Source organism: Ambystoma mexicanum, chromosome 3q (assembly GCF_040938575.1).
Source record: "Ambystoma mexicanum isolate Mex_15411 chromosome 3q, UKY_AmexF1_1, whole genome shotgun sequence".
Lineage (NCBI taxonomy): Eukaryota > Metazoa > Chordata > Amphibia > Caudata > Ambystomatidae > Ambystoma > Ambystoma mexicanum.
Window position 1 is genome coordinate 691,120,696 of NC_090926.1, and position 15,029 is coordinate 691,135,724.

Sequence of the window (15,029 nt, forward strand, 5' to 3'; positions counted from 1 at the left end):
GCTGGCAGGGATGACAGCCAAGGTGCCAAACACTATGTACACTTCAAAGGTATCTTACGCGCAGGGGTCAATGTTCACATTCCCTGTGTCTCCAGGCAGGATCCCCTGAAGCAGGCCGCGCCACTGCAATCGACATAAGACCACGCCATATCCACATCAATCATTCACATACACACCCTCTTTTCTAATTCTTTATAAACCACTTGATATTTATCATGAGAACATCTTTGAGCATTGCAAGTCAACTCGTGAACGTGCTACCTGAGAACTTCTGTGACCACTGCGAGTCAGCTCGACGTCGTGCTACCTGTGAAATCTCCCTGTTCTCCTGTCATTAACTACTCTGCTTGCTGGATCTAACTGTTTGTTGGTCAAGGTAAGGGCAGGTCACCTAAACATACCTCCTTGATCTCTAAATTTCTATCTATTTCGAACGAATGTACCCTGTAGTGTTATGTTAATTCATCTCATTGACTTGATTTTAATTTGTTATGTTATCGATATGCATCAATTTCTTTTCTTCTTTTTTTACAGTATTTTCAACAATGCCTGCATGTACGGTTTTCAGCTGTCGTTCTAAGACCCATAACAAATCTACAGGCACTGCAATGCATGCATTCCCGAGGAATATAGATCTAATAAGAGAATGGGTCAGATATTGCGGATTTGCCCCAGAAGGGCTTGAAAGTAGAGCCCATGACATCTTGGGGGACTTGTTGGGTGGTCGATTCCACATCTTCAGCCTACACTTTGCCATGAATATGTACGACCAATCAAAGTACACAAAGAAGAATCAACTCGGAACGTCTCGTAAATTGCTTCCAAAAGCAATTCCGACTCTATTATGTACAGGCCGCCTCAGTTGAGTCACGGTTCCTGATTTAGCATGCATTCCCGAGGAATATAGATCTAATAAGAGAATGGGTCAGATATTGCGGATTTGCCCCAGAAGGGCTTGAAAGTAGAGCCCATGACATCTTGGGGGACTTGTTGGGTGGTCGATTCCACATCTTCAGCCTACACTTTGCCATGAATATGTACGACCAATCAAAGTACACAAAGAAGAATCAACTCGGAACGTCTCGTAAATTGCTTCCAAAAGCAATTCCGACTCTATTATGTACAGGCCGCCTCAGTTGAGTCACGGTTCCTGATTTAGCTGTAGCCCTTGGGATAATGGAACAGGTAACTAAATGGACGGATGTGTGTTTTAGGTGTAAATGTCCCTTATAATACTTTTCATATTTACAAAATTATATTGCTTTATAACTAAACCCTCCTTGAAAAATGAACTTTCTTATTACAAAAACCAAGACTAACCGATGGAGAGAATACCAATACAGCTGAAACCACAGAAAGACCTTTTTTATTTTTAAAGGTTTGCAAAAGAGTCGGATTTAAGCAAAGTATCTTACGGAGGACACTCGGATAGCTCCTTCTACACAGCAATACTCCTCTCCACACAGAAGCCATGATGAAGGAAGGTACAAGAACGGTCGGTTGGGTGCAGAGCCAATATCCCTATCAGTCTAGGGTGCCCCGACGCCGTCCAGCACGTCTAGACGACTATGTTCATGATGTTCACCCTGTAGGTGTGAAAGATTCCACTACACAGGTAGATGCATAAAAGGTTCTTTATTTGATCTTCTTCTGGATAATATGTATACCCCACCGGTGCCGTCATCAAACTCCTTCCAACGGATCAGGAATCTCCCATAAACTCCACATTCCATTCTATATTCCCATTCCACATACTACATTCCACGGATGGAGAGGATACTACACATCTCCCTTTCTCCACAAACTGAAACACAATTGATGTAAAGAACATGTTTTTTGTTGTCGGAATAAACACAATCAAAATGATTAAAGTAAAGATTTGATACTAGTAAATAATACAATATGAATGATGTAAGAACATAGAGAAAACTAAAATAGATAATATTTTGGGAAACATTTTGTAAATTAATTGTTGAAAAGAACTAAATACACATCAAACCAAAGGAATAGCTAAAAAAGGAACAATGTTAAGATTATGAAATAAAAGCAACTATTAACATGTTGGTTTAACATCAACACCATTATTACTCAACATAATCCCTAAGAAAATATGGCTCCCCACAACCCCTAACAGGAAGCTCCCTTTTATGCACTTTACAACTTTCCTTGTGTACCATTTGGTAATTTCCTTTACAAGCTTCCTTAAGCATTATTATATCACTTTCTTTCTCTGATCATTCCGTTCCTTCCACTCCTGCACACCTTCACACATTTTTGTACACTTGAAAACTTGATTAACATTCCACACCCTTCATCTATCACTTTCACCGCATCATGTAATTTTTTTATTACCCTCATGGGTTTAGACCACTTTGAACCTTCTTCCACTTTATTGATGGGAAACTTAATCCGTACCCAATCTCCTTCCATGACCGGGCATTGCTTAGTTGCTTTTCTTATATCAAAGCTACCTTTCTTTATAATCTGTTTACCTTCAATTCTCTCCTTAACAATATCCATATTGACAGCTTTCTGATAATTTCTACCCAACCATCCTGGACAAACCCTGGTGTTGGGTTTCGTTACCGTAACAGTTCAAATGGAGAAATGCCTGTGGTCACATGAGCGATACGGTTTATAGACATAATTTCGAAAAAAAAATGTCGAAAAAAATTATGTCGAATTTATTTTTTATGACGTTTTTTTTTCGAAATGGGGGGGTTCCCCCCCCCAACCCCCGTTTTTTCTTTTTTTTTTGTTTTTACCTATTTTTTTTATATAAACTAGAGACCAAAAAAAAATATCGAAAAAAAAAAATAATTCGACATTTTTTTTTCCGACATTTTTTGATTCGACTTTGACATTCGAAATTTTGTTTTCGATATTATGACTGGACACCGAGCGATACATCTGTATGCAACTGCCATATCTTCTGCAGCCTTTTTCCAATCAGTCCCTTCCGAAATAGCTACTCTTATGCTTTCTTTGATAACTATTAAATCTTTCAACTATTCCATTTGTTTCTGGGTGATGAGCACAGAACTAGTTCAGTCTAATACCATTCACCCTTAAAAATTGCTTCATCTCCTCTTCAACAAATTGTACACCATTGTCCGTCATGATAGAAGTGGGATATCCGTCATCCTAAAAATGTCATCAAGAAATGTGATTACATCATTCGCACACATTTTCTACCTATGACAATCCCACCCAATGAGAAAGCATGTCTACTAACACTATACCATATCTACATGATGTGATAGGTTATTTATAACACACTTTATACCCAGAGGTTTCGAAGCGGGGATCGAACCTGTGTTACTTCATGTCATCTTGCTTGCAAGGCGAGCCTGTTGCCGGTGAGCTATCCTCCTGGGACATGCTCCTACATGCTCTTTGGGATGTAAATGGACCCACAATATCAAGACCTACCCTTTCGCATAGCATGGACGGAATGGACATGAGTCATTGGGTCTACCATTGTGACACAGCCCTTGGCAGCATTCTCACAAAAGACACATTCCCTGATAACCCTTTCTACCAGTAGATCCATCCCTGGCCACCAGTAATCTTGTCTAATTAACTGTTTGGTCTTGGTCATTCTCTGATGACCTTCATGTGCTACTTCAAGAATCCTCCACCTTACTCCCACTGAAGGACATATTTTGTCCCCTCTTAAAATCCTACCGACCTTAATCAAAAAATATTTTTATGGAATCAGGTTTGGTTCCTCGCCTAATTTCAGTACCTTTCAATCCAGACTACAACCTTTTTTTACATCAATAAGAACTTGGTCAACCAACATTGCTTCACGCCACTCATTCTCGGTCACTACTTCCTGACTGACATTAAGAACCTGCTCAACTTTATCTTCTTCATCACTCTCATCCTCCACTAAATTGGTCAATCTAGACAGTCTGCAGCTTTATTTTTTTTATACCTGATAAATATTCAATTTCCCAGTTGTAATCCTGCAAACTGAAAACCCATTTCCTGATCCTTGATGACACCTTGTCTAACCCCTTTGTGGTGAGGATCTCTTTCAAGGGCTTATGGCCAGACTTGATGGTAAAGCTAACACCCCATAGAAAAGGATGACATTTTTTTATTGCCCATTTGATGGCCAACAATTCTTTTTCTATTGTAGTGTAATTCCTTTAGGCGGTTCTCAAAACTCTGGAAGCAAATGTAATGGTATATTCCTTCCCCTCATACTTTTGCGAGAGAACATCTCCCAACCCATGGTTACTAGCATCAGTTGTCACCACACTGTTCCTCCTGGAATCAAAATTACTTAATGTGGGAGCTTTTGCCAGGGCAAGCTTAATCTCTTGGAAATCTTTCTCACGTGATTCACTCCAATGAAATCTCACCCCCTTTTTTACCAGATTCCTCATGTGAATGGATTTGCTTGCTAAACCTGGAACAAACTTGGAATAGTATTCTGCCATTCCAAGAAAAGATATGACTTTCTCTTGGTCTGAGGGACTCGGGAAATTCACAATATTGTTCACCAAATCAGCTTTAGGGTGACTACCTACATCTGATATGGTATGGCCTAAATATTGGACGGTGTCTTATTGAATTTGCATTATCTTTACTTAACGTTAAACCAGCTGTCATAAAGATGTCTAACACTCCCCTCAATATTTTATCATGTTCTTCACCATCACTCCCATATACCAACACAACATCTTGGAAGCACAGAACACCATTCATATCATGGAAAAGTTGATACATGAGGTGTTGGAATACTGCAGCTGCTGATATCAAACCAAACAGTATGCGTTTGCATTGAAATAACCCCTCTGGGGGTAATAAATGCTGTTATGTTTCTATAAGAGGGGGTAAAGTACAATCTGGTGATAAGCATATTTCAGATCTAAAGAAATCATTACCTTTGCATTTTATATGATACCCAACATCTCAGTAATATTAGGTAATGGATGTCCATCTGGTATCACACACTTATTAACAGATCTTAGATCAATACATAACCTAAGCTTACCATTAGGTTTGTGTACTACCACCAAAGGAGAAACCAACTCAGCTGCTTCTATTCTTTCAATCACCCCTTGCTTTTCCATAATCAACAATTGTGCTTTCACTGCATTTCTTATAACTAGTGGAACACTTCTTAATTTTTGACTACTGTGACTGAACCTGCAATTTATTCTAATCTTATACATGAATCCCTTGAGACTTCCTAATTCCTTGCAGCATGTTGTGACAGATCACTCATGTTGTCTATGGCATAAACACTCTTCTGCATTGGGATCTAGTTTTATCTGAAGTCTTTTCTGGTGACACCAACTTAAAAGTGGCCTAGTATCCTTCTTTGAAACATAGACCTTCGCTTTAGCTGATCTGCCTTTACATTTTAAAATTGCCCAGAACCAACCTCCAATGTCAATTCACCTATCCACATTTACTACGGGTCTTATGTCAACTGGACTAAGAAGAACATTCTTTTGCATTTTGTTCAGAAAAATATGGATAACAAAATGTACTTGGCTCCTGAGTCTATAACCATACCAAATTTTATCCCTTCAATTTCAATAACAGACATTGGTTTTTCAGTATCTGCGTCATGATCTTGAACAGCGAAAGTTTTGTCTGAAGTCAAATCAATGAGATGTGCAATCTTCCATTTCTTCACATAGTCATCAAAACAATATGTTTTCACTTTTGGTCTTACAACATGAAATGTCCCCTTCTGCTGCATCTTTTGCATACGGCTTTGATAGCTGGGCATTTGTCACTGCTTGCAAAATAGTTGGGACTATCTCAGCGAAAGCATCTTTTCTTATTTCTTTCTTCTTTTTTTGTCCTTTTATGAATTTCTTTTTCCTGCTCTTTCTTGAAATTTGATTTCTTTTCAAATGTTGTTCGTTTGCATTTCTGATATTTCCATGATTTGTGTTGCATCAAATTTCCTTTAATCTAGTTCATTTCTTTTTTCCAATTCCTTAAACTTGTGTGTATGTTCAACCTCCTTTGCCACTCTTATGACTTCATCAATAGTGGGATTACTTTTGGCCCATAATGCTTCCCTCACTTTCTCATTACTGCACTCAAGCATGAATTAGTCCCTTAACCTCCCATTCAACGCGTTACCAAAATCACAAGAGCCTGCTAATCCTCTTAAAGCTGTATCATATTGCTCTACAGATTCTTCCTTTGCTTGCTTCATTTTTCCAAAGTGGTCTCTCCAGAATTATGCTTAGGCATTTCACGTAGTGCTTATCCAGCATCTTTTTACATTTCTCATATTCAGATAGACCTATAGTGTCATCATCAGACAATGGTGGTAGGTTTTACAATTGTTCCTGACCAGAATTGTCAAGGCAGTGCATCAGTAGACATTTTTCCCTTTCTCCTGAACAATTCACTCCATGTACGGCCAGTACGTAATGGTCAAATCTTTTTTTTACATCTTTTCCAAGGTATATTTGGCTCTCCTTGCATTTATAAAAAAGTAACTGGAAGGTGGAACTCCCTGTACAGCCATTGTAAACTAAAATGTTGGCTCTCACACTTGTTTTAATGGCAATTTATAGAATTGAGGTTTAAGGGTTGTGGTTACAAGAGTGAATGTCAATGCAGCCTTTGCTTTGCACACACGTAGAAGAGGCAACTGCCCAATTACAGCAGTGCATGTGCTGTGGAGAATGACTATGGTTGTTGGAAGTCCTTAAATGATGCAAGATGAACGAGATACAAGCACTGTAACCGTGGTTTACTGTTGTTACTGGCGCACTGTGAGTGGAGGTAATGTTATTGTTGACGGTTGTGCCCAATCTTGTTACAAGATTTCTCTCTCCTTGGCCTTGTCAGCAAACAGAGCATTTGTAAAGGAAGAAAGAGACTAACGAGTCGCTCTTCGTTTACGCGTTGCCACGAAGGAACTGGCTATGACTGTTTATGTTTGTGGCGGTTGCCTTAGCAACCAAAATGGCAGCACGCAAAAGGACCTAGTGAGGTCCTTTCCTTTGTCCTCGGCATGCGCTCTAAATGTATCACTGAATACTTAGTTTACTTTTGTTTGTGATGGTTGTCCAAGCAACGAAGATAGCGGCACGTAAAATGACATAGTAGGTCCCTTCCTTTATCCCGCATATGACCCTGGAAGCCTCGTTTACTTTTGGATGGGCGCTTGCGCTCTTCCTTTATCTTTGGCGCATTATCCTTAGTACGTGCTCTGGGATGGCACTGCGCGTTATCCTTAGTATGCGCTCTGCACTGGATGCCATGTTTACTTTTGGATGGCCGCTCGTGCTCTTTCTTTATATTTAGCGCATGTTTATCCCCTGGCGTTGGATTCCCTGGCGCTGGACTCCACTGTGTAGTTTTGAAGGTGGTTACACATGCTCTTCCTTTATTTTGACGCGCCCTTATGCCTTGGCAGTGTGGAGAACATAACTACACGTTCTGGAGCACGATACACTCGCTGTGGCAAGGGCCTCTCCTATGTGCCTTATAGAGTTTAAGTCTCTGGGCTGGGGAAGTAAATTGTAGTCAAAGCGCTCTCACCTCACGGTCTGCAGCTGCTCCCCACTGTTCCATGTAATAATGTCGCCACAAAAATCTCGCCATGCAAAAATATCGCCGAAAAATGGCTGTTTTTTGTGGCAACATTATTGCATGGAACACGCGGGGGACACCTCCGCAACCCCCAAACTTTTTTTTTTGCCCCTGTCCCCATATATATGGTCACCCATATAATATCAGCCCAACCTTTTCCCGGCGATATTATTTACGGCGACCATATATATGGGGATAATATTACCTGATACCCTCCCCACTACCTCCACGGATGATGATCAGTGAGCCATGCACGGGCTCTGGCACCACAGCTACTCAGTGGGGTTGCAGTGGCGCTCCTCGTCACCAGTGAAAGATTCCTCTAAACAGGTAAATGCATAAAAGGTTCTTTATTTGATCTTCATCTTGATAATATGTATAGCCCACCGGTCCCGTTATCAAACCCCTTCCAACCGATCAGGAATCTCCCATTGACGCCACATTTCATTCTACATTCTCCTTTCCCCTTCCACATACATTCCACAGATGCTACAAGGTGCCATTTGAACACTTAGCTATAATTGTTGTTGAAGGTTCTGATAAAAGAGGAATTTTATGCGTGGGTTGCATCTTAAAAATGTGATGACGGCATCTGAGTAATAAAGAAGTGGTTGGCTGTGCCTGCAGTAGGTAACGAGCGAGCCACGAATAAACACTGCCGGCTCCTGTGATTTGGGTAGTGGTTGGCTCCTGCATCCCCGAATCTTGCGGCTGATGTCCCGGGCCACAACACGATCAGCCCCCAAAACCCTGCTCTGTACCTTTCCAGAGCAAATTGCCCGCTCCTTTCTGTGGTGTCACATGCCGGAGAGTAGCTGGTCACGTGACCAGAGAAATCAGGAAGCGGAACAATAACGGTATCACCGGATCTGGCGTCATAACGTCAGTCTGGGTTTATGCACAGTTACCAAGTGGTCGTGTTTTTCTTCATGTGCAGCGACGTGATGTGCCTCAATCATAAGGCCGGGTTATCAACGGTAAGAAGCCCCTATTGATGTCATAACAGATGTCACATTGGCGATGAGCGTAATTAGAGCCCGCGCGCGATCAACATGAACTGTAACATTCAACAAACAAAGAAAGTGTGAGGTGAGAGGCCGGCCTACTGACTAACGGCAGCACCGCATATTAACACGCGTGTGTATTCAGAACCTCGGTTTCACACCCCCAACGTTCTGTTACACGCCCAGTTGTATATAAAGCAGCAGAGCTTCAAGAGCCGCGTATTAACATGTGTGTGTGTATTCAGAGCCTCGGTTTCATACCCCCAACGTTCTGTTACACGCCCAGTTGAACATAAAGCAGTGGAGCTCCATTTCAGCAACCCCGACAGCCTGAAACTATTAACAGGAACAGAGGAAAACACGAATCAAAGTTTTCAAAGCCACAATATATGATTGGGAAGCACAGACAGAGACACAACAGTCAACAAGGATTCCACATATCACTAACTAAAGAAATAGAAAGTAAAACTTTCAATGGGACAATACAAACACCCAAAAACACCAACCCAGGATATTGGTGAGTGAAATCCACCCAGCCTGAGCCCACATTGATTTTTTTTTTTCTCTTGTTTGTCATCCAAGTAAATACTAAATTTGTGAAACGCCACAGGGCCAGCCATGTCCAGCGCTGAGACAAGCCCTGTGAGGACTGGTGTGAGCTCATCAGCAGGGACAAATGTCAACCCAGACCACCCAGACCCAGCATTAACCACCCTCATGCCACCTTTTGACCCATTCACCACGGGTGCAGCAATTCGGTGGGAAATCTGGTTACAACAATTTGAAATGCCACTGGATGCAAGAGAAATCACTCTAGCTAAGAAGAAGCGCACATTTCTTCTACTCAACATCGGAGCAGCAGCACTACGCCTGTTCAACGCAATCCCAGACTCTGGTGATGCAAACAACTACGACGCTGCAAAGAATGCCCTCACCAACATGTTCAAGCCCGAACTCAATCCAGACTATGAACGCTTTCATTTCTGCATGGCTAGACAACGTGAAAACGAGACAGTGGACAAATTCCATGCACGCCTACGTGAAATGGCAGTTGGCTTTGAATTCCCCAACGAAGAGCTTGTCATTCGTCTTCAAATCGTCTTCAAATCATAAATGGAATTTCGCCCGAAAAACTGAGGCGGGCCATCCATGCCAGTATCAGCATTTAACAAACTCAACACAAAGCCCAAACTTCAAAAAAGGAAGGTCAGACTATATGCCTATAGCTGCAAGAAACCTATGCCAGTGAAAGGATCGTTCAAATCTGACTTTGCCCACAACAACGCCATGTGCCAAGCACAAGTCCATGTTGTCGAGTCGATGCTGGCTGTGAAACACTACTAAGTTGTAGAAATGCCGAGAAATCCATTTTGCCTTCAACATCTAGTGCAGGAAGAACGACGATTTGCTAAAACAACATCACCAGGTATTCCAAGGCATCGGGTGCCTAAAGGGCAGATCCATCAAACTCCACATTGACCCCACCATTGAACCAAAAGCAGTACGCCATCGCTGAGTACCATTCCACATGAGGGAAGCTGTAAGAAAAGAATTAGATAAACTAGAAGCGGCGGGCATCATAGAGAAAACATCAGGGCCAACCCCGTGGGTATCCCCCATGGTAGTTGCAAAAAAGCCAAAACAACCCAACGCAGTACGAATCTGCATTGATATGCGGCTTCCTAGTGCAGCCATTGGAAGGGAACGCCACATTACACCGACCATAGATGAACTTATTGTTGACCTAACGGGGGCTACCATCTTCAGCAAGCTTGACCTCAGGTCTGGATATCACCAACTTAAACTAGCCAAGGAGTCGAGATACATCACTACGTTCTCCTCCCACCTCGGACTGTGATGCTACAAGCGGCTAAATTTCGGAATATCGTCAGCTGCCGCGGTATTCCAGCACGAAATTCGAAAAGTCCTCACTGGCCTGGAAGGGACAATGAACATTAGTGATGACATCATCGCATATGCATCCAATGAAGGCGAACACCTTAAGCGCCTGGCAGCGGTTCTAGGCAGGCTGGAAGAATCCGGACTGACCCTGAACGCCGAAAAGTGCGAGTTCAGAAAAGAAGAAGCACTACGTTTCTTCAGATACATTTTCAACGCACAAGGAGTGTCGCCAGATTCCGCCAAAGTCAACGACATCAAAAACACCAGACCTCCAACATCAGTCACAGAAGTAAGGAGTTTTATGGGAATGGCGACATACTGTGCAAGATTTATTCCAGATCTCACCACCATTGCAAGTCCCCTCCGCGAACTAACCAAGAAGGACCAAAAGTGGGAATGTTTGCCTGCCCATCAACAAGCGTTCCAACAGATCAAAGACACTATCTGCGTCCACAACCATGGCTTTCTTTGATATAGAGAGGCATACAGAACTTCTAGTTGACGCTAGTCCAGTTGGCCTAGGAGCTGTACTTACCCAGACTGACAATGATGGAAACATCTACCCAATTGCTTTTGCCAGTCGTGCGCTAACCAAAACAGAACAGAATTTAGCACATATAGAGAAGGAGGCCCTCGCTATTTTATGGGGATGCAGGCATTTTAAAGCTTACCTACTAGGCAAGCAGGCAAAATTATTCTCAGATCACAAACCACTCAGTCCAATTTTCAGAGGATCGGCACCTCATCCACCAGCTCGTATCGAAAAATGGATGCTTCAACTCCAGCCCTACAACATAGAGGTGGAGTACCGACCAGGGACAGACAACCCAGCCGATTATCTGTCTCGTCACCCACGACCCGCCACAGAGGAAGAAGACCACCACGCGAGGAAAACGGAAGAACATGTATGCCACATAGTAGCCTGCGCCCGACCGCGTGCTTTGACTTTACAAGAGATTGCCAACGAAACCGAGACAGACACCATCCTAACCCACACCATAACTGCCATCCAATCAAAACTTCCTTGCCTCCATGGCTCAGCGCACTGCAGCGGCCCAAGTCAAACTTCCATCCGAGCCCTCAGACTAGCACACAGCGGGCACCAAGGTATTGTGAAAACAACAGCATACTTGAAATCCAGGATGTGGATGGCCAACATGCAACAGAGGGAGATGGAGCTAGTAGGATCATGTGCAGCCTGCCAGGCCACCCGCAGAGCTGAGAATCCAAAACCTATCATCAGCGCCCCAAGAAGCAGTAAACGGTGGGAAGCAGTTGGTATCGACTTTTGTACCATTGCGGGGGAAGGCTACCTACTTGTCTTAATTGATGAATTCAGCAGATTTCCTGAAGTCGAACACGTGACGTCCACTGATGCCGAGACTATGACTCTTGCATTGGAGAAGATCATTTCAATACATGGGATCCCATCAGAGATTAAAAGTGACAATGGGCCACCTTTTACCAGCCAAGAGCTACGCCAATTCTTTCAAGATCTCAATGTACGGCACAAACGGATTACTCCAGGATGGCCACAGGCGAATGGTGATGCAGAACGATTTATGGGGTCACTTAAAGTTATCCGCATCGCCAAGGAAAAAGGACATTCATGGCTGAAAGCAGTATATCGATTTCTGAGAACCCACAGGCAGACCCTGCACTCCTCAAAAGCAATCAGCCCAGCAGTGCTCATGTTTGGGGTACCCATGCAGGCAGAACTCCCCATACACCACCGGTGGGTAGTGCCTGAACCAGATCTTCCAACCATAGATGCCAAAAGAGTGAAACGGAATGAACAAGAGAGCATTTCTTGACGAGCCAGACAACGGGAGCTAATACCTGGAGAAACGATTATTGTAAAGAACTGAGCCACCCCCAAGAAAATGTCCCTCAATTTTGAATACCAGCCCTGGACAGTCAGTGCAACGAATCACAATATGATTACGGCTACTCAAGGAAGTGAGACTGTAACGAGAAATATTTCACACTTCAGGAAAGTACCGCCTGAGTTGTGGGAAGAAAACCAGGAAGCCGTGAGGGAAGGAACCGGATCGCTGAGAGAAGGAACCGGATCGCCCTATCGGCCTCTAAGTCAATCGCCCTACCGATCACCAAGCCAATCAACATCTGGACTCTATGAGACACTTAGAGAACCGAAGACTCCCAGTCAGCAAGAAGAAGAAATACAGCCTGAGAGCCCCCTGGCGGATAACCCAAAGAGATGCAATCCCCGATACCACCTGAGGGAAAGACCAAAACCATCATCTCGCCAGAAAGGTTATGTAGTGGATGGGATCTACCAGCAGGTGAGCCTGCCCAGATACACCTGACAGACTAGAATAGACTACATCCGTTTGTGTTAGTTATTGCTAAACATTGTTAAAACATTCCAAGTTGGGGAGGAATGTGGTGTCACGTGCCGGAGAGTAGCCGGTCGCGTGACAAGAGAAATCAGGAAGCGGAACAATAAAGGTATCACCGGATCGGGCGTCATAATGCCAGTCCGGGTTTATGCACCGTTACCAAGTGGACTTGTTTTTCTTCATGCGCAGCGACGCGCTGCGCCACAATCATAAGGCCGGGGTGTCAACGGTGAGAAGACCCTATTGATGTCACACTTTCCAAATCTACCTGCCTCATTTACAGCACAAGACCGGTCAGCAATCATTCCATGCTTTTTCATTAATTGGGTTCACTAAAGGAGATGGGAGGTTAGTGCAGTTCATACATTTCCAAAATTCTTTGGAGCGTGGAGGTCATCAAATGTTAAAACATTTCATAGAAACCACCATTCGATTTGACAAACTACTCATAAACATACTAAATGATGATATTTACGTCTACACGGGTGCACATCATATTGGAAACGTATAAAATGTTAGACATTCATTTAATATTTCTGCAAATATCGTTTATTATTGAGCCATGATGGCGGACAGAGAGCTCGACGTATACCCACCCAGAAAAACAAACGGCTGTACTGCACATCCTTTGCTGCGTAAGGTTTGTTAAATACTCTTAAACTTAACGCCATAACAGAACCATTATTTGCAAATCGCGTACTTCCTTCGTGGTTTTTATTGTCTTGTGAGGTGTCAAAGCCTTAGCCGATAGCGGCCGCAAAAAGATTTGTGGTCAGAATAAAATACATAGGGTTTACATGCATATCAGGAGTCGCGCATTTAAAAATTCGTGTCACGCCATGAAAGGTTGCCTCTTCTGCCTCCACACCGACAGCTCCAAGGATACCTAAACCTTCATTTATTGTTCAGGAGTAAGCTACAGTTCGACCAAAAATCCCATGCTTGCAGTTTAACCCTAGGACCCAGAGCCTTCATAAAAGGAGAGCATATGTTTCTACACAAATTAATTGCGATTGTAAACAGACAAATAAGGCAAGTGTGCCATCATTGGGCAAACTCACAATCTGAAGGGTTCGTTGATGTTTTGCTGCACAACGTTATAGGGCTCGTTTCTGTAAATGGACAACGTACACGGTCCAAAAGTGAGAGTAGACGGCCACACTTAAGCGGCCCCTTCACATGCCATCGGTACCTGTTTCTTTCTAGGTCCAAACACACCAAGGTGGTGTCCCTCATCTGCATCAAGCAGCAGCAACCTCTGATCACCAGTTCTACCTATATCCCAGCGTGCACCGGGCTTGACAAGCTGGACGAGTAGGAGAGAGAACGCAAAGAGAGAAGAAGGACAACTGCCTGGCCGCTTTCGAGACCTTGAGCTCACTGATGCACATCATCCTTTAGGATGGAGAAGCGCCTGCGTGGGTCCGCCCACACATCTGATGATTAAGAAGAAGAAGAAGAAGCAGACCTTGTTCTTTAGTGAAAACTATTAAAAGCGATTGGGTACGGTACTTTTTAGGGCTGGTGTTGTAATCTATGATCTAGATAACGTTGTAAGTGTTTAGAAACGGAACATTTCTTTTTCTTTTGAAAACTGTCAACATAAATATAGCCGTTGCCATAAACAAGTTCCACCATGTACGTTTAGTCGTTGTGTACATTGCTGCTTTGTTCTGTAATATTTGGTACCCCATACCGATCCGGTATACCCTGTCTTCGGCTGTCTTCGTAGATCGTAGACCAAAGTAGGAGAGTTCCGAGTCTCGGTATGGGGTACCAAATGTTGCACAACACCGGCATAACGCCCGTTCTTCAGCACTGCAAGGTGAAACTCCTGCCACTTTCCCCTCAAATGCAGTGCACGCAATTCCAGGTTGTCTCATTCAGGTTTTCTCATTCGCGCCCACAAACCGCCCACCCCTGCCCCAATCAATTTTTTTGTTAACATTACTAGTGGCATCTCGCATTTTAACACAACAACAACAAAAAAAACGGCAGAATCATTACAGATGCAGGGAATTCATTTAATCGACCTCTGTCCGGGCGCTCTGGCGCACAATACATGCACATCTCCTAATTTGCATATGGATTGCACCAACAGACATTAATTCACAGAATGAGAAAGCACATCTCAAGGAGCATCTTTAGTCTTTGATACTTGGAGGCGCCATGCAAG

At 43.2% G+C, this 15,029-nt stretch overlaps 1 protein-coding gene across 2 annotated transcripts in view; it reads right to left on the bottom strand.

Annotated features, from left to right (window-relative positions):
* Positions 1-14,235, bottom strand: part of NARF (nuclear prelamin A recognition factor) — a 527,845-nt gene extending 513,610 nt beyond the window's left edge. Inside the window, exon 1 of one of the 2 annotated variants that reach the window (XM_069654602.1) lies at positions 14,046-14,235. The gene's annotated coding sequence lies outside the window, so the exon portion shown is untranslated. Of the gene's footprint in view, positions 1-13,914 lie in introns of both variants that reach the window. The other variant, XM_069654603.1, reaches the window with a different exon arrangement.
* Positions 14,236-15,029: the final 794 nt, after the last annotated feature.